Source organism: Physeter macrocephalus, chromosome 17, assembly GCF_002837175.3.
Source record: "Physeter macrocephalus isolate SW-GA chromosome 17, ASM283717v5, whole genome shotgun sequence".
NCBI lineage: Eukaryota > Metazoa > Chordata > Mammalia > Artiodactyla > Physeteridae > Physeter > Physeter macrocephalus.
In genome coordinates this window covers 20,091,249-20,111,659 of record NC_041230.1, presented here as the reverse complement: position 1 = coordinate 20,111,659, position 20,411 = coordinate 20,091,249, and the positions used below count along the sequence as shown (strand labels likewise).

Below are 20,411 nucleotides of genomic sequence, written 5' to 3'. Positions count from 1 at the left end.
TTTTGGAAAATTCTTATATTATTTCTTCAAATATTTATTCTGTTCTTTTCTCTCCTTTTCCTTTTTTTTTTAAATAAATTTATCTATTTATTTTTGGCTGCATTGGGTCTTCGTTGCTGCACGTGGGCTTTCTCTAGTTGCAGCAAGTGGGGGCTACTCTTCTTTGCAGTGTGCAGGCTTCTCATTATGGTGGCTTCTCTGTGGAGCACGGGCTCTAGGCACGCAGGCTTCAGTAGTTGTGGCACACGGGCTCAGTAGTTGTGGCTCACGGGCTGTAGAGCACAGGCTCAGTAGTTGTGGCTCACAGGCTTAGTTACTCTGCAGCATGTGGGATCTTCCTGCACCAGGGCTTGAACCCATGTCCCCTGCATTGGCTGGTGGATTCTTAACCACCGTACCACCAGTGAAGTCCCTTCTTCTTTTCCTTTTGGTAGTCCCACAACACATATGTTACACCTTTGTGTATGTAACCTTTGCGTAATTGTTCATGGATATTCTTTTCCAAATTTTCATTAGTCTTTCTCTTTGCAATTCAGTTTTGGAGGTTTCTATTGATACATCTTCAAGTTTACTGATCCTTTCATCTTCTCTGTCCAGTCTACTGATGAGCTCATCAAAGGCATTCTTCATTTTTATTGCAGTATTTTTTATTTCTACCATTTCCTTTTGATTCTTTCTTAGAGTTTCCATCTCCCTGCCTACATTAACAATCTTTTCCTTATGTTCTCTACTTTTTTCCATTAGAGCCTTTATCATATTAAATATTAAATTTCTGGTCTGATAATTCCAACATCCCTGCCATATCTGAGTCTGGTTCTGTTGCTTGCTTTGTCTATTCAAACTTTGTTTTCTGCATTTTAGCATGGCTTAACATTTTTTTCTTGAGAGCCAGACATGATGTATTGGGTGAAAGGAACTGTGGTAGATAAGCCTTCACTAATGAGGATTTATGTTTATCTGCTAGGAGTTAGACTGTGTTACTGTTTGCAGTAGCTATGCTGTCAAGAGGCAAAATTTTCCTCTAGTGTCTTTCTTTTGTCTCTTCTGTTGTCTTTGTCTCACCCTACAGACTTCCTCTTAAATGGGTCTGAGGTTTGCAGTTCTTTTAACTGTAATCTCATTATTAGACAGGAGCCCAGTTGATGTGGTGGTCAGGTATAAGACTATGGTAGGAGAAGCATCCTATCATCCCTGTGTCTCAGTTTTTTAGTGAGCCTGTGTCCCTGGGCTGTGACTTGAACAAGTGCTTCTCAGCTTGCCCTCCTCTGTAGGTTAAACAGGGAGGATAGAGGGGGCTGAAGTTAGGTATTTCCTTTCCCCCAGGTTGATTAGTTTTTGGTAAATCCCAAGTTACTTAAGCTCTAGTAAAATAGTTTTCCTTAAGGGCAGGCTGTTGTGAAGGAGAACAGAGAGCTCTGGGCATATTTTTAACTGGTTACTTTCCTCTCTGTGCCAGAAGCATGAGGGTTTTTTCCCCCAATCTTCCTCTCGAGAATTTGATGGAACTCCTGGAGGTAAAACTTGCAAAAGTGTGGCTCCCCTAAGACTGCCTCGCTTTCTCCCCCAGAGTTTTGAACTCTCAAACTAGTTCACACTGATTTTCCAGTAATGTTAACAATCATAGTTTAAGTGTTCCTGCCAGTACTGGCTCTAGTTTCAGTCTTCCAATTCTGGGCTTCTGCTCCCAGTAAGCTGTGATTCTCTGTATCCACCTCTCCAGTTTTCAGGGTAGCAGTTTGCTCTGTGACCTTAGTTCTCTGATGGATCAAAGCAGAGTTGATTTTCAGTTTCTTCAGCTTTTTTTGTTGTGAGTACAGCAGTGATGACTTCCAAACTCTACGTGTCGGGCCAGAAAGAAGCTCTCCTTGCATTTTTATCAGTATTGCTTTATTTTGTTTGTTAATTTCTTACAGCTTTATTGCAGTATAATTGACATGCAATAAACTGCACATATTTAATATATTCGATTTGATGTTATGACATATATAGTATATATGTATATATACACTATACCTTCTTAATGGAGATATATAGATGATAGATAGATAGATAATTAATGTCAAAATAATGAATATATCATATCCAAAAGTTTTTTTGTGCCCCTTGGCTATGCCTCCTTCCCACCTTCATTGACCCTCCTTCCCTATCCCACTCTTCCTCAGGAGCCACTGATAGGTTCTCTGTCAGTGTAACTTTATTTTAAAAGTTGTTTTTGTTTTCTTACTTCATGACTTTTTCAAGATATTTTCCTCTGTGACATTTATTGCTCTTTACCATGAATTCTTTTTTTAACATTTTTTTGGAAAATTTTAAAATACATATAAAAATATACACTAGTATAATAAAACTCCTTGTGCCCATACTACCATCCAGCTTTTAACACTATCCTCCTATACCCAGTCTTATTTCACCTATGCCCCCACCTACTACTTATCCCCCTTATGCCTCCTCTTAGATTATTTTAAGGCAAATTCATCATATCTTATATTCTGTAAATACCTCACTGTGAGGTAAGGACTTTACATATGAGGCTGGAAATTCTTATTATTCATAAGAACTATTTTATGTTCTTCCCAGTTTTCCCTTACAGCCAATCCCAACTTCCAGTTCTTAGAAATTCACCTTGCCTCCTACCTCAAAGAGAAAATAAGAATGTAAAATGGGAATTTCTTCAACTATCTGCAGTAACTTTGGGGAAATTATTTAACCCTTATTAAGTCTCTTTCTCCACATCAATATAATGGGGAAAGTCATAGTACGCACTTCCTATTGCTGCTAACAAAGTACCATAAAATTAGTGGCTTAAAACAACACAGATTTATTCTTAAACATTTGAGGTCAGAACACTGAATTTGCTTCATGAGCTAAAATCGAGGTGTCAGCAGGGCTCCATTCCTTCTGGAGGCTTTGGGGAGAATCCATTCCCTTGCCTTTCACGTCTTAAAGCCACCTACATTCCTTGGCTCATGGCCCCTTCCTCCATCTCCAAACCCAACAGTGCAGCATCTTCCAATCACTGACCCTAACCCATCTCGTCTTCCTCTTTCACTTGTAAGGACGCTTGTGATTACACTGAGCCCACAAACCCTGATAATCCAAGATAATCTCCCCATCTCAAGATCCTTAATCATGGATGCTTGCTTCAGCAGCACATATACTAAAATTGGAAGGATACAGAGAAGATTAGCATGGCCCCTGTGCAAGGATGACATGTAAATTCATGAAGTGTTCCATAATTTTGAGAGAAAAAAAGATCCTTAATCACATCTGCAAAGTCCATTTGCAACATAAGGAAATACATTTAGCAGGTTCTGGGAATTAGGATGTGAACCTCTTTAGGGCATGATTTTTCTGCTTACCACACTCCCACCTAAGTTTTTTATTAAGATTAGAGGAATTAATGTAGGTAAATCACAGTGGAGGCCTAATACACAGTAAATATTCAAAAAGTGTGTCTGCTGTTATTTGTCAACGTTGATGTTTCTTCCCTGCCTCTATAACATCCCTTTATTAGTAAGGATAGTGAGTTCCAAATATTTGAGAAATGTTGGTGTTCTTTCTGCCGTCAGAATAGGACTAGAGGTCTACTTGACTTCTTGCTTTTTTCTTGTCTTATTTTCTTATCTAATATGTATTAAACCTTTTTTAATACATATCACAGAATTTATGAAATCTGAATATGGAGGATATCAATATTTTCAGTGAAAGCTACCATAAACATCTGTGAATCAGGAGAATATATTCCTATTTCCTAATTTTTTCTTTAAATACTCAGCTAATTTTTTGAATTTTTTATCCTCAGCATAAGTCATATTTTGGCCTTCCTCTGTGTTAGTGGAGATTATAGCTTCTTTCCCTGTCACTTGTTAATTCTTTTTACCAAAGCCTGGTGCCTTTTCCCACTTTATAAATTATGAGTTTAGAAGCAAGCAGATGAGTACTTTTCCGTTTGAACAGCAGAAGAGTTTAGAAGTAGTCCTTTAATTCTCTATATACAAAATGAGTCTGTGCACATTCCTTTTAAATACCTCCATGAGGGCAGAGATAGTATCAGTTTTGCTTGCCAGTGTATTATAGAACCTAGCACAGGACCTTGTACTTAACAGTTTGTCAGTTGCCTTCTGTAGCACTAAAATGTAATCCGTTCATCCACACCCATCTCTTTTCCTTTTTCCCTTGACTAAAAATTAATGCGCCAGTTATGCTGTGGGTCCTACATACCTCTCAGGGACCTCATTCCATTGCTTATTCTATCTGGCCTGTGTATTCAACTCCACTTCCCTGTCGGTGCCTTCTCTTCAACATTTAAGAATGCACAAATCTCTCTTATATATAAATGCATATACAAGTACCTTCCAAAACCCCACATCCCCTCTGGCCACTGCCTAATCCCTGTTTGCTCTTCCAGCCAAACTTCTTGAGTTGTGTACAGTAGGATCTCTCCAGTTTACTTCCATATCCTTAACCCGCTGTTGTAATCAAGCCTTTGGCGTCACACCACTGAAAACTGCCCTTGATTCTGCTGACCAATTTTAGGAGCATTCACTTTCCTTGGCTTCCTTTATGATCTCCTTTCCTTGATCCCCTTTTACTTCTCTGGCCATTCTCCCAGGTTCCTTTATGGACTTTTCCTCTGGCCATCCTTTAAATGTTGCTGTGTCTCAGGGTTCCATCCTAAGTTCTCTTCTCACTCAATGTGTACTCTTGAAGTATTTCAGTCTCTCTCCTGGCTTTTTTTTTTTTTTTCTATTTGTAATACTGATTACTCCCAAATCTATTTACCAGCTGTCTCTCCTGAGCTTCAGACCTTTATATCTGAGTGTCTTACAGGGACCTCTAAAACTGAAATCTAGTGTGTCCCCACAAAAACCCACCCCTCTTCTCATGTTCCCTATCTCAGTTACCTTTTCCTTTCCCTCACCCCTCAAATCTACTAGATTATTATTCTCTCCCTTTAACTGTCCCTTCTCTCTATGCTGTTACTTTAGTTGAGCTATCATCATTTTTGGCCTGATTGGAGTCATCTGAGCCATCCTTCAAAAAGCAACCAGAGTGATCTTTCTAAAATACAAACCTTCAGTGGCTGCCCTTTGCCCTTGAGAAATGGTTCTAATTTAGTTTGTTGAGTTAGAGCCTCTGTTTATCTCTTCAGCCTTATCCCTCGCTGTTCCTCCTCACACCCTCTCCCAGCTCTCTGTCAGCCACACTGCACTACTTGTTCTGTGTGCTCTCTCACCTGCATATTATTCCTCTACCCTGAAGCCTCTTCTTCTCATCTCCTCCAGAGTCTTCCCTGTGATCTTCAGGTGAGCTCTTAGATGATATTTCCTGTGAGAATCATTCCCTGGCTCCCCTTTGACATAGGACTAGACACATGTTCTATTGTTTCTTAGCATTCTGTGCTTAGTTAGTCCTACTACTTACCACTTCTGTTATGTAGTTGGTGAGTTATCTGTATTAAGTCCTTGAAGAGGAGAGGCTGTGCTTGTTTATTATTATTCTGTGCTTACTCCCTAACATAGTGCCTTATACATAATATAATAAATATTTGATGTATTAATAAATGAGCTTTCCCTAAAATTTGGGGTTTTTTTTTAATGGTCCTTCATTGATAAATTTACCATACTATCTCTTACCAAAATCACATATTCACTGTTAAGTGTGAACACTTGCAAAATAAATTACAGCTTATTCATAAGAGAAATGCACTCTGCAAAGCCCTGATATAAAGGGAAAACATCCCTTATTTATGTTCCCAGAGATACGTCTTTTTACAGACCTTTACAAAGGAAAATTATCCTTCCGTTTTAACAGGAAAATAACCAAAATTAAAGAAAATAATATTGAATTTAAGGTCTTTAAGAAATGAATAAGAAACAATATAAAAATTTCAACATTGAACTGAATTGAGCAATGCAACTGACACTAATGAAGATAAGGAAAAATATCAGTGGGTGTTTATGAAAAACATGATTACCTTTGAGAAAAATAAAGTCCACACTATAAGTCAGCTATTTTTCTAATATTTTAGAATCATAAATTTATATTGCTTAATTAAACCTGACACTGATTTTATATATAATATGTATAATATAATGTAAGACATATTAACATAATATATCTTATAAGTTCTTCCAGTTTTGTTTTACCTTCCAGAGCCAGTGATGTAGAATATATTTGGTGTTCATTGTAGGAGCCCAAGTCCTTAAAACAAATCCTTAGATAATCAGGTACTTGAGACAGACATAGAAACCACCAAGATTTCTCCATGCTACTGAAAAAGATGCTTTCTGAATAAAATAGAGGAATTCCAACCCTAATTTTTTTTAAGAACATTTTACCTTTATTTTTAAATTGTAGCCAGCAGTAAAAGAAAATAAAGGCTCCCTGCCAGCCCTACCCCCACCCCCCGCTTCCCCTTTCTTATCTTCCCTTTTCCCAATATGTGGAAGTTACTACTGTATCCAGGTTGTAGAATATTGTTTCTGAAAAATTTACGAACTTAATTTCAGGTTGACTATTGTATATTTATTACACATTGTGTGCTAGGCTCTGCCTTAGGCTGTGAAGATAGGATATTTAAAATATGTGTTAACCCTAATTTTATATAAGTCAACATGCATATAGAGGACAGTTAGTTTAAAAAAAGCTATGTAATACAACACCTAAACTACATTACATCAGTACGGCACATCCTAGAATAAGAAAAAAGGAACCAAACAGTTCTTTTTTACTTATAGTATGGAAAAGTTGAGAGATCAGTAATGTTTTTTAATTTAACTTCCTGAATTCTTTCAAATATCAGACGTGACATTTTAAAGGAAAGGTAGGATAATCTGTGGGAGATTTGTACTAAGATTTTCACAAAGAAAGTGAACTTGCTAGATGATGGGGTACAGTGCTCAGCATTCCATAGGAATAGCTTATTATTAATCCTTTCTTACCAAAATTTATTAAGTCACTTTACTAAATATTTTCCATGAAAATATGTTTCTGCTTTTTTAAAAAAAATTTTGAGAAAACAGTTATTTTATAGAAACCCTGGTATGCATTCTTTTCATTAAGCAAGAACTCTTTGCACTTAGACAACAAAGATTATCATACCACTTGCCATAGGTTGCATCCTCAAAAGTGTGTCTGGAAAATTCACATGAAACTAAGGATGTGCAAAAGCAGCACCAGGTCCATTCTTAGACACCCCGACTCATAGCCTGCTCCCACCATTTACAAACCTTTATCTGTTCAACTCAGGAACTTTATATGTCTCACTGTATAATGGAAGAAACTGTCTCATGGAATTTTGAAGAACTCCATAATTATTCACTCAATACAGGAAGTTAAAAGTGATTGCTTATTTTGTATATCATTAGAAGTATGACCGTGTATATATTAAGTACCTTTTCCTTACCCCATGTATATGGAAAACATTTATAAACCTTAAAACATAGGATTGGCATGTAACCTCCTGTTAGAGTGACAAGTCTATACCAGGTAAACTACTTCTTAGAAGTTTGTAGTTTCTGTGTTATTACTTCTGTTGGATGGAACAGGGTGAGAAATTCCACCCAGTGGACCAAATCCAGCTTGCTGCCTGTTTTCGTGAATAAAATGTTAGTGGAACATAACCACACTCATTTATTTATATACCGTCTATGGCTGCTTTCATGCTACAACATCAGAGTTAAGTAGTTGCAACACAAGACCTTATGGCTCACAAAGCCTACAATATTTACTATCTGGCTTTTTAAAGAAAAAGTTTGCCAACTCCTGGGCTAGAATAACAACTACAATAGAAAGTAAGTTACTCTCATCTTTCTCTGATTTGCTGTGTGTTCTGACCAGTACACCTAAACTTTTTTAAGCCAGCATCCTAATTATCCATTTAATCAGATATTTTCCTTTTCTGAGATGTTCCCTCCAAATCACTTTTAAACTATCTTTTGTGACACTGCGTAAAATACAGGAATCTTTTATTTGAAATACTCTCTTTATTGTTGAAGGTAAGACTATTCCTCTCCATGGTTATTCTCTCTCTCTGAATTTGTCACGTGCAAATTAAAATTTGCTTCTACATTTTAATAAAGATTACTTAATGCTAAAATATCTATATTTTCTGCTGTATTCCATGTGCCTCTTTGCTTGTCAAGGCAATTCTGCTCCCACACACATTCCAGCAAGATTCTGCACTTCACTATACCTACCTGATAGCCTAAAGTTTGCCTTTAAGAGGAAGAGGTCGTGCTGTTTTATTTTATAGTTATGCATGAAAAATGAGTATGCTGATGTCATAATAGTATGGGTCATGAGTAAACAGCTACACAATAAGTACTTTAAGATCATACCTTTTTACAGCTAAATAAATTAAAATAAATGTAAACATTGCAGATTATATCACACAATTTGGAAAGCTTCTTAATGATCCCAATACAAATCTTTAACAAATCTCTAACTGGCTTTCAATTCTGTGAAATTTCAATTCTGTGAGCCCTCATTTAATTTCTTTGCCTTTGTACTGGTTGAGAAAGGAGCACTGCTACTAGAGAAACAATTTTCTACACCACTAAAAGCAGCTGAAAAGGATGAGAAGTGTTTTTAATGGTTTTATTGTCTTGTATTCAGTCAAAATCCAATCAGTATACAAAGGTGTAGGTTACACTTAATACTCTCATAAACTGCCAATTTTTATAATGTATACAAAGTGTAGTCCCAATAGATCAATGGCTCTTAAAGTGTAGTCCCAATAGATCAATGGCTCTTAAAGAGGGGTCCCCAAACCACCAGCATCAGCGCATCTCCTGGGAACTTGTAAGAAATGCACACTCCTAGGCCTCACCAAGACCTACCAAATAGGAACACCTTGGGATGCAGCCAGTGAATCTATGATTTAATAATCGCTCCAGGAGATTCTGATATATGCTAAACTCTGAAAACCACAGCACTGGACTTTTAGAAAAGTTTACTGTAAGCTGACAACCTTGTCTTCTTACACAGCAGTTATATATACTCAGAAGTGGAATTTCATCCAAACATACATTCTTGCAAATAAATTATTCCTGTAGTTTTAGAATCCTACAGTACACTAAAGAAAATGAATGGTAACTTGATAAATGTTTCTGGTTTTGATCAAAATAATTTTATTCACTCGGTAGTTCAACATAATTGAAAATAAGATATCACTACCAAAAAACACATTAATTTATTTGGCCAAAGTAAAAAGATAATAGTGCATACATATTGAGCACTTACTGTGTGCCAGGCACTGTTCTAATTATTTTACACATATTTACTCAATCTTTACTTCAATCCGATGAGATAGGTACTATGATTATCCCTAATTTAAGTTGAGGGAACTGAAAGTTAAATAATTTGCCCAAGGTTATACAGAAAATAAGTGGAAGAGGAAAAATTTGAAACCAGATTCTCTGACTCTAAAAACTGCATTCTTAGTTTCAAAATTTGGAAAGCTAATACCTAAAATATTCTCATGACATGAAATATTTGGAATAACTCGCAGGCCTTTAAATTTTTGTTTTAATCACCTCAAGCTGCCTTTACAAAATACAATCGAAATTTATTTTCTCACAGTTCTGGAAGCTGGAAGTCCAAGATCACGAGATCAGGATGCTAGTATGGTCAGGTTCTGTTGAAGGCCCTCTTCCTGGCTTGCTTCTTCTCACTGTGTGCTCACATGGCCTTTCCTAGCTTTGTGCGCAGGGGGAGACAGAGAGAGAGAGCAAGTTCTCTGGTGTCTCTTCTTATCAGGACACTAGTGCCATCATGAGGACCCTGCCCTCATGACTCTAACCCTAGCTACCTTCCAAATATCATCACATTAAGGATTGGAGCTTCAACATATTAATTTTGGGGAGGCACAAACATTCAATCTATAAGAATTAAAAGTATTTCAGAGAAGTAAGAAAGAAGTTACGTGAAATTTTCACAGATGTGTTTTCATTATTGCTGATTGATATTCCCATAGTTTGCATTCCTGGCATATTAGCTTTTCAGGTTTTCATAAAGGAATTCAAGGTATGTGTATAAATACTTAAACTAGAGGAATTAATTGTTTCAGAAATCCCTAATCCTTTTAAATTGGAAATTACTTAATGATACAATCACTTCCCAAATAATAAATTTATAAAAATTGAAATTCTTTGGACCCCCACTAATATAACCTAGGTATGTAAAAGGTATTAAAAGATACAGCAATACTCCTAGCATCTCTACTGTATTAGAAGAGACACAAAGTAAAAGTTATCCAAGTTTTTGCACTTGCTGAAGGTATAACCCTATTTACTACATTTTGTACTAAACGTTCATATGGAGGTAAATGGTACTATTTAAGGGGAAAAAAAATCCTGAAACATGTTTAATGCTATGACGTAAGGGTTAAGAAACCAAAACACATAGGCACATGTATCAGTCATATCATTTCCATTGGGAAAGGCAGAGTAGGGATTGAATTACTCATTATGTACATGATACAGAGTAGCAGTTCTCAAACTTCTTGTTCTGAAGACTCCAAATAGTTTTTCTTAAGTGAGTTTTGTTTATCAGTATTATTCTATTTGAAATTAAAACTGAAACAACTTTAAATGTTTTTATTAAATCATTTTAAAACAATAGACCCATTACATGTTGACCTAAAATAAATAGTTATTTTTAAGGAAAAATAACTATTTTCCAAAATACAAAATTAGGGAAGAGTAACATTCCTTTGTATTTTTTTCAAATCTCCTTAGTACCTGTCATTAAAAAAACAACAACAACAATAAGATTCTCATATCTCTTTTTGCATTATTTATTATTGTTTTGGTTAAAATATTTTTTTAAAAAATATTTAGCCTTACACAGCTGTATAGTAGAAAAAGAGACTGTTTCATATCCTGTTCAGATAACTGATAGTATACCAAAACTCAACAGTGGCAGTTACTTAAAGGTTAGTTGTAATGTGGAATTTGAAACTATATCAGTGAACATTTCCAACGCTGTCACATTACCCATTGGTTATTTAGAAGCCTTTTGTTTAATTTCCACATAGTTGTGAATTTCTCAAATTTCTTTCTATTGTTGGTTTCTAATTTAATTCCATTGTGATCAGAAAACATACTTTGTACAATTTCAGTACGTTTACATTTATTGGGACTTGTTTTATGGTCTTGTATATGGTTCCGCTTAGAGAATGTTTCATGTGTGCTTGAGAAGATGTATTCTGCTAAAGTTGGGTACAGTGTTCTATACATGTCTACTAGATCTAGTTGATTTCTAGTGCTGTTCAAGTCTTTTTCCTTGTTGATCTTATGCTTCATTGGTCTATCCATTAATGACACTGCTATATTATTAATAATTATAATAGTATCCAACAACCATTATTGTTGAATTACCTGTTTCACCCATCAATTCCTTATGTATTTGAGGCCTCTGTTATTAGGCATATTCATGTTTATAATTGTTAGGTCTTCTTGATGGATTGATGAAAATGTCCTTTTTTATCTCTACTAACATTTTTATCTTAAAGTCTGTTTGTGTCTCTTATTAGTATGGCTACTCCAGCTCTCATTTGGTTACTATTTCCATGGCATATCTTTTCCATGCTCTTACTTTCAACCTATTTGTTGTTTTTGAATTTAAAGTGTGTCTTTTACAGACAGCATATACTTGGATCATGGATCATGTTCTTCTATCTATTCTGCTAATCTCTGCCTTTTGATAGAAGTGTTTAATCCATTTACATTTAATATAATTATTAATAAGGTAGATTTATCTCTGCCATTTTGCTATTTTGTTCCTTATATGTCTTATGTCTTTTTTCTTCCTCTGTTCCACCATTACTGCTCTCTTTTGTGTTACATATTTTCTAGAATTTGATTTTAATTCCCTTGTTTTTTGTACTCTATATTTGAAGTTATTTTTTTTAGTGTTTCCTCTCAGAATTACAGTTTCCATTGTAACTTAGAAAACAATCTACTTCATATTAATACCAACTTAATTTCAATAGCATAAACAGACTTTGCTCCAATATGCCTCAGTTTACTCCCCCCTCCTTTGTGCTTGTATTTTCATACATATTACATCTTCATGCATTGTGAGCCTAACAACATGGTTTTTTCATTATTACTTTATGCAGTACTGTTTTAAATTAGGAGAAAAGAGCTACAAACAAAAATACATTTATAGCATCTAGTAAATTTACCTATAGTTACCTTTACTGATACTTTTTATTTATTTCTGTGGATTTGAGTTCCTGTCTAGTGTACTTTCAGTTCAGCCAGAAGAACTCCCTTAGTATTTCCTGTTAGTTAGGTGTGTTAATGACAAATTTTCTCAGTTTTTATCTCACAATGTGTTAATTTTCCCTTCATTCTTCAAGGATAATTTTGCTACATTTTAGATTTCTTGGTTGACTATCTTTTCCTTTCAACACTTTAAATATTCATCTTACTGTCTTCTGGACTCCTGGGTTTCTGATGAGAAATCAGCTTTAATCTTATTCAGGATCCTTTGTACATAACAAGTTGCTTATCTCTTGTTGCATTTAAAATTCTCTTTGGCTTTCAACAGTTTGACTATGATGTACCTTGGTGTGGATCTCTTCCAGTTTATCCTACTTGGTGTTCATTGAGCTTTTAGATGTGCAGTTTCATGTATTTAATTAAATTTGGGCAGTTTCAGACATTTTCGCATCACATATTCTTTCTGCCTCTCCTCCCCTCCTTTCCTCTGGGACTCCTATTATTGTTGATATTCTTGATGGTGCCCCACAGGTCTCTGAGGCTCTGTTCATTTTCTTTATGTTTCTCATTTTACTTTCTGTTCCTCACACTGGATAATCTGAATTGACATATCTTCAATTTTATTGATTCCTTCTTCTGCTAATTTAAATCTACTGTTGAGCCTCTCTAGTGAATTTTTTATTTCAGTTATTGTACACTAGAATTAGTGTGGGATTTTTTGTGTGTATGATTTATATCTCTTTATTGATACTCCATTTTGGTGAGATATTGTTCTCATAATTTCCTTAAATTCTTTGCATGATTTCCTTTACTTTCTTTGAACATATTTATAATAGCTGATTTAAAGTCTCTACCTAGTAAGTCAAACATCTATGCTTCCTTGGAGGAAATTTCTGTTGACAGCTTTTTTTTTTTCCCTTTGTATGAAACATACTTTCCTGTTTGTGTGTGTCATAATTTTTTGTTGTTGAAAACTGGACATTATAAATAATGTGTTCACCCTGAAAATCCCCCCCTTAAGTTTGTTGTTATTGCTGCTGTTTGTCCAGTGACTTTCCTGGATTATTACTGTGAAGTCTTTATTCTTTATTGTATATAACCATGAAGTCCTTATTCAGTAAGTTTTAATTGTCAGCTATGAGTGGACACAGTTTTTCTTAAATAAAAGATTGAGAGATTAGGGCCTTCTCAGTTCTTTTGTCTGAAAACAGGTTACACATATGTGTGGACTTGTAGATTCCCAGGAATATGTCACAGCTTTTCAAAGTCCCCTTTGAACATCTCATTGACATTTCTCCTTTTAAGATCTGGTCAACCACTCATTCGCCCAAACTGATATCACCGTCTCAGGCACCATCAATAAAAACAATTGCTAATGATTGTTTTTAATAAACTTCCAGTTTGATAGAGCTGTTCACACTGAGCAAGCTCTCAGTCTGGCCAAATAAAGACAAATATTGAGAATGGAACTTTTCAGGGAACTGCCAGACAGGTCAAATAGTGATAATTCTCTGAGGATGGAACATTAGGGAGATCCACCCCTCCCTTTGCTGCTAAGCTGTTCATTTTCAAAGCTACCTTAGTATCAAAGCTATTGGTCTTCAGGACTACTTCAGAGCTGGGGAGGGGTTATGGGGATAGGGCAGATTAAAAAACAATAAACACTGTTTTACTGAGATTCAGTCGTTTTTCTTAGATACTCCTTGATTCTTGCAAAAAAAATTTTAACAATTTTTGACAGTGTTCTTATTTCTTTTATGGAGATTTTTTTTTGGTCCTTACTAGATCTAGATGTGATTCTGCCCTACTCTATTACTTCAAAATCCATTGGTCTGTCTTGTACTTTGAATGATCTTTCATGTATGCATGGTTTTGTAACATCATGCATTGGCCATTTGGGAAATATTGGTTTACTGAGGTATGCATATCTTCCCAATTTTAACACGTTTCATTGCATACTATTTAAAAATCACATTTGTTAATATCACTGCTGATCCCATAAGTAAAGTTTTTAGGTTTTAATGTGTCAGGCTCATGGTGGTGGATACAAGTCTTCCAAAACTCCAATTTCATTTATAAGCTCAAATTTTATCAGTAGCAACAAATACTATCAATTAGTGTCCCAAAAGTGACATTCAGTTTGTCATTTTCAAGAGAATGTTGGCTAATACCCAAGTCTGAATAACCATAGTTTAGTGCCACTGCTAATTACCAACCCTTTTGCCAATGGGATTTTTGGACTCCAGGGGTCTTTGCACCACATTTTGAGAACCACTTTGTAGAGGAATCAAGTCTGGATTTCTGGACCTTGTCTTTCAATATCAGAGTGACTGGTGCATGGTGAGAAGTTAATTTCAGCTTTAGGACTCATAACAGACACTTGCTTACCTGATTTTTTTAATTGACTATAGGACAAAAGAGAAAAGCCTATATAAATCTGTAAAATAAGATACTATGAATAGGAGTATGAAATTTTCCAAATGTGAATTAGAAAAAAATATTCAAGAATATAACTGGGAAGGTTCACAAAAAACAATACTTATAGCCCAAGATACCAGTCTTCCAGTACATAGACTAGACTATGGGTAATAAAATTAATTTGAGGTTATAAGACTGTGATAAATATAGCCTCATAAGTATTATCTCCAAGCCTCATTGCAGTGAGACAGGTTTAAAGTATTAAAAGGCATACCCTATTCCAAAGAAACAAACCTAGGAGAGATGAAATAATTTATGTTAAGAAGTGTATATATACCACATTAGCAATGTTTGTTGCTAAGCACGTGAAGCACCTTACAGCTGGTGGGAGTATAAACTGGTAATACCACCTCAGTAAGAAAAAGAATAGGCACTACCTGGTACAGTTAAAGATGCATATATCATATGACTTCACAGTTCTGCCTCTGGGTACATAACCCCTGATAAATGTTTGCACTTGTACATCAGGTGACATACATAAGAATGACATGTTTATCATGGCAAAAAAAAAAATGGGAACAAACGTTGATCAACAAAAGAATGAAAAATATTTATGCTATAATCATGCAGTGGAATACTTTACAGCCCTGAAAGTAAACTACAGCTACTCATCCTTAATCATGGATGAGTCTCAAATTAATGTATTTTTTAAACAGTCACAGAAGGATACATACAGTATGATTCCATTTACATAAAAACTTAAAATAGGCATAACCAAATATATTTTAACATTTATGTACGTGATAAAACTTATAAAGGAAAAAAGGAATAATTGCATGAAGAAGATAGTTGAATAGAAGTTAAACTATGAAGTTAACTGTGATTTGCTTTAAAACTGCATATATATGCAGGAATCAAGATGGCAGAGTAGAACTTGGAGCTCACCTGTCCCCACAAACACATCAAAATTACATCTACCTGTGGAACAATTCTCACAGGAAACTATCTGGAAACTAGCAGAAGAACTCCTAGAAAACCAAAGCTGCAAGAAAGATCTCCGTGTAACTGGGTAGGATGGGGAAAAAAAGGCATTGGGTTGGTACCTGCACCCCTGGGAGGGATCTGTAAGGAAGAGAAGGTCCACACAGGCCGACCCTTGCCCTGAGGAGCAAGCTAGTTGAGCCACAATCTCGGCATTCCAGTCCTGGGGTCCTGCACGGAGGAGACAAACCCCTTGCCTGCTGGGAAGTCTGCTGAGATGGACAAAAGGGCTGGAGAAGCCTAGACTCTACTCACAAGGAGTGCACATGTGCTGGCTTGCCAGCTATCAGGGCGGAGAGAGCCTTGCACTGGTGGCTGCCACCTTGCTGCCCTTTCCAACTGAAAGGGGCAAACACCCCAGCCCCACTCACTCCACACCACAGCTTGGTGTGAAATCTGGGAAAAGACTCAGTCTAGCTATGCAGAGACAGACTGGGGCACAGAAATATTAAAAATCACAGAAGAATACTATGAACAGTTTTATGCCAACAAGTTGAACAACCTTCCAAAAAATGGATAAGTTTCCAGAAACATACAGCCTGCCAAAATGAGTCAAGAAGAAACAGATAATTTGAACAGACCAATCACTAGAAGTGGAATAGATTCTGTAATTAAAAGAAAAAATAAAAAACTCCCAGCAAACAAAAGTCCAGGACCAGACGGCTTCACTGGGGAATTCTATCAAGTATACAAAGAACTTACACCTATCCTCCTCAAACTATTCCAAAAAATTGAAGAGAAAGGAACACTCCGAAATTCATTCTATGAGGTCACCATCACCCTGATACCTAAACCAGACAAAGACATTACAAAAAAGAAAATTACAGGCCAATATCTTTAATGACTATATATGCAAAAATCGTCAACAAAATATTAGCAAACCAAATCCAACAATACAGAAAAAGGATCATACACCATTATCAAGTTGGATTCATTCCAGGGTCACAAGGATGATTCAACATATACAAATCAATCAATGTGGTCCACCACATTAATAAAAGGAAAGACAGAAACCACATATATGATCATCTTAATAGAGGCAGAAAAAGCATCTGACAAAAGTGAAAATCTATTCATGATAAAAACTCTCACCAAAGTGGGAGGGAACGTATTTCAACATAATAAAAGCCATTTATCACAAACCCAGAGCCAACATAATACTCAGTGGTGAAAAGTTAAAAGCCTTCCCACTAAATTCAGGAACAAGACATGGATGCCCACTCTCACCACTTCTATTCAACATAGTATTGGAAGTCCAAGCCATAGCAATCAGACAAGAAAAAGAAATAAAAGCTATCCACATCGAAAGGGAAGAGGTAAAACTGTCACTATTTGAGAGGACATTATACTCTGTGTAGAGAACCCTAGTGTCTCCACAGAAAAACTATTAGAACTAATGAATGAATTCAGCATGTTAGCAGGGTACAGGATTAATATATAGAAATCTGTTGCATTTCTTTATACTAACAATGAAATATCAGAAAGAAAAAAAAATCCCATTTAAAATTACATCAAAAAAATAAAATATTTAGGAATAAACTTAAGGTGGTGAAAAACCTATATTCTGAAAACTATAGAACACTGATAAAGAAACTGAAGATGATTCAAACAAATGGAAAGATATCCCATGCTCTTGGATTGGAAGAATTAATATTGTTAAAACAGCCATACCGTCCAAAGCAATCTGCAGATTTAATGTGATCCCTATCAAAATACCCATGACGTTTTTCACAGAACTAGGACAAATAATCCTAAAATTTATATGGAAGCACAAAAGACCCAGAATTGCCAAAGCAATCCTGAGAAAGGACAATAAAGCTGGAGGTATAACTCCCCCAGACTTCAGACCATACTACAAAGCTAAAATAATCAAAACAGCCTGGTATTGGCACAAAAACACACACAGATTAATGGAATGGAATAGAGAGTCCAGAAATGAACCCACCCACCTATGGTCAGTTAATCTACTACAGAGGCAGCAAGAATATACAATGGAAGCTGGAGGGACCAAAAGCTAGTACTATAGACTTTGCCTCCCTCCTCAGCTTCTAAACTTACCAGACGCAGGTGAAGAGAGGAAGAAAGAAAACCAAAATATTCCTGGACTGCAAGAACCTGACCAATCACTGACAGCCGCAAGCCTGCTGCCTCCACTGCATCCTGTCTGCGTGTGATGGGTGTGCTCCTGATTAACGCCTCTCTCTCTCTCCCCTCCCCCCCTTTTCTTCTTCCTCTTCTCCTTCCTCCTCCTCCCCCGCCCCCTCCCCCCTTCCTCCTCCTTTTCCTCCTCTTCTTCTTCCTCTTCTTCACCTCTCTCTCTCTCTCTCTCTCTCTCTCTCTCTCTCTCTCTCTCATTCTACAGCATGCTGTGGGTTTGTGCTAATAAATTTGAGAATGTTCGGGTCCTGTCATCTCAGAGTGACAACCGGACAGAGGAGGAATCACAGAGAGGTTTCATATCAATTAAGACCTGTGTTGAGTATCTCTAAAGAACAGTCCAAAGTGAGCAGTTCTTAAAGACTCTTTCCTGGGGACAACAATGGGTTACGGTCCATCCTGTCTCAAGAACTCCTGATTAATAACTGAATCCAGGCTCCCACCACACCCCAGAAACTGGGTGGGCTTTTTTTTTTGCTTCCTGCAGCTCCCACCAGTCCATTGGCTTCAGGGAGTGCGTGTGCTGTGGGAGGCCTCCATCCCATCTGAAGCAAGGAAAGTAATGGCCCAACACAAATTCTTCCAACAGGACTCTTTACTGAACATACACACTACCCCAGGAAGACGTACCAGCATGGAAAACTACTTTACTCTAAGTCACAGAAGCCGAAGGAGCTAAAATTTAGCATCGCACAGTTTTCTGTGAGATGTATATGCAGGATCAGCAAGCATGGGAAATTCGAACCAACCCCTGCAGGGATTGCCTTGGGCTATAATCCACTTGCCTTGGATTCTATAAGAAAAATCCCTTTGAGAGAGTGTCCCATTCAAAATTTATTCATATGTAGCTTAAAAGCCACCCAGGTTGTCCTATCACCTGCAGCAATTATTCACATGCAAGGGAACCAAGAGAGCATATCCTACTTTGAAGGTCAAAGAATCCCAAAAATACAGGAAAGGTGTGTTTTGGGGGGCAGTGAGAATAGTGTTCAACTTGTGGGATAAGACCAAATTATAAAGTTGTTATTTTAAAGGGCTTTTAAATGCTACACAGGATGAACTGCCAGCATCCTGAAGAATTATAAATAGAGCTTCATGTTTTTGTGAAAATGCCATATATTCATTTCAAAAAGTGCTTGGTTCCAGTTTTATTATCAGTGCCTGTCCAGCACGATGTTTAAGAGTGTGGACCCTGCAGCCAGACTACCTACATTTGATTCCTGACTGCTACTTACTAGACACGGGGCCCTGTGCAAAGCCCTCACTCTTCTCATCTCAAAAATGGATATAACAGACTGTTGAGCCAATGCATATAAAGTTATTACTACTGTATCTGGCATATTGTAGATGTTCAATAAACTTTGGCTATTATGATTGTTTCTAGGAATCTAAAATTCTCAGCATATTCACTGAGATTAGGGTAATACTAAAGACAGTTCATTGAGACCTGGTAAATGCTATAAATGCACAGTGAATTCTTCACTTAAAGCTCTACCAATATTCAGTGCCTGAACACAATCCTCACTTCTCTAGCTGGGACACTGCATTTTGATGATATTTGATCATGACATCAAAAGAGACTAAATTCACAGAAAGACTTAGAAATTCCACTTGCTCAGAAAATAGGATAACTGAATAAAAAAATGAAAAGTATAAAATTTGTTTAGACTTCCACACCAACTCTATTTTATCCTCCAAAAGGAGTGTTTCAGGGTCAATTTCACTAAAAATTAAATTTATTAAGGGAGATAATTCAAGCAATTATGCTAATTAACAAGTGTTAGAGCCATAAGATTAGACAGCTTAACACTGTCTATGTTGTCCAGATAATTAGATGAAAACTTTTATTTATTCCATTAGCCCAGCTGATTTATGGTAATTCCCTATAGCCTTCTTGCCTATAGATTTTATGGATCTAAGAGACCTAGATTCTATACAAAAATTAAACAACTGGGGATTTCAGAAGCAACATGAAAAAAAAATATATATATACAGTAGAGAAAAGACAGTCTCTTCAACAAGTGGTGTTGAGAAAGCTGAACAGCTGCATACAAATCAATTACAACACTCCTCGAACCATACACAAAAATAAACTCAAAATGGCTTAAATACTTAAATATAAGACATGACACCATAAAACTCCTAGAAGAGAACATAGGCAAAACATTCTTTGACATAAATCATAGCAACATTTTCTTAGATCAGTCTCTCAAAGCAAAAGAAATAAAAGGAAAAATAAATGGAAACTAATCAAACTTAAAAGCTTTTGCACAGCAAAGGAAACCATCAACAAAATAAAAAGACAACCTATATAATGAGAGAAAATATTTGCAAATGATGTGACCAACCAGGGCTTAATTTCCAAAATATACAAACAGCTCATACAGCTCAATAGCAAAAAAAACAACCCAATTAAAGAATGGGCAGAGGGGCTTCCCTGGTGGCGCAGTGGTTGAGAATCTGCCTGCTAATGCAGGGGACACCAGTTCGAGCCCTGGTCTGCGAGGATCCCACATGCCACGGAGCAACTAGGCCCGTGAGCCGCAACTACTGAGCCTGCGC

General features: G+C 36.4%; 1 protein-coding gene and 1 non-coding gene across 2 annotated transcripts in view; both read left to right on the top strand.

Annotated features, from left to right (window-relative positions):
• The window catches only part of ITFG1 (integrin alpha FG-GAP repeat containing 1), a 267,640-nt gene that overhangs the window by 208,329 nt on the left and 38,900 nt on the right, over positions 1–20,411 (top strand). The gene's annotated exons all lie outside the window — the stretch shown is intronic.
• On the top strand, positions 3,138–3,240 carry LOC112065237 (U6 spliceosomal RNA). Its single transcript, XR_002891917.1, has one exon. It is a non-coding gene; the product is annotated as a U6 spliceosomal RNA (small nuclear RNA).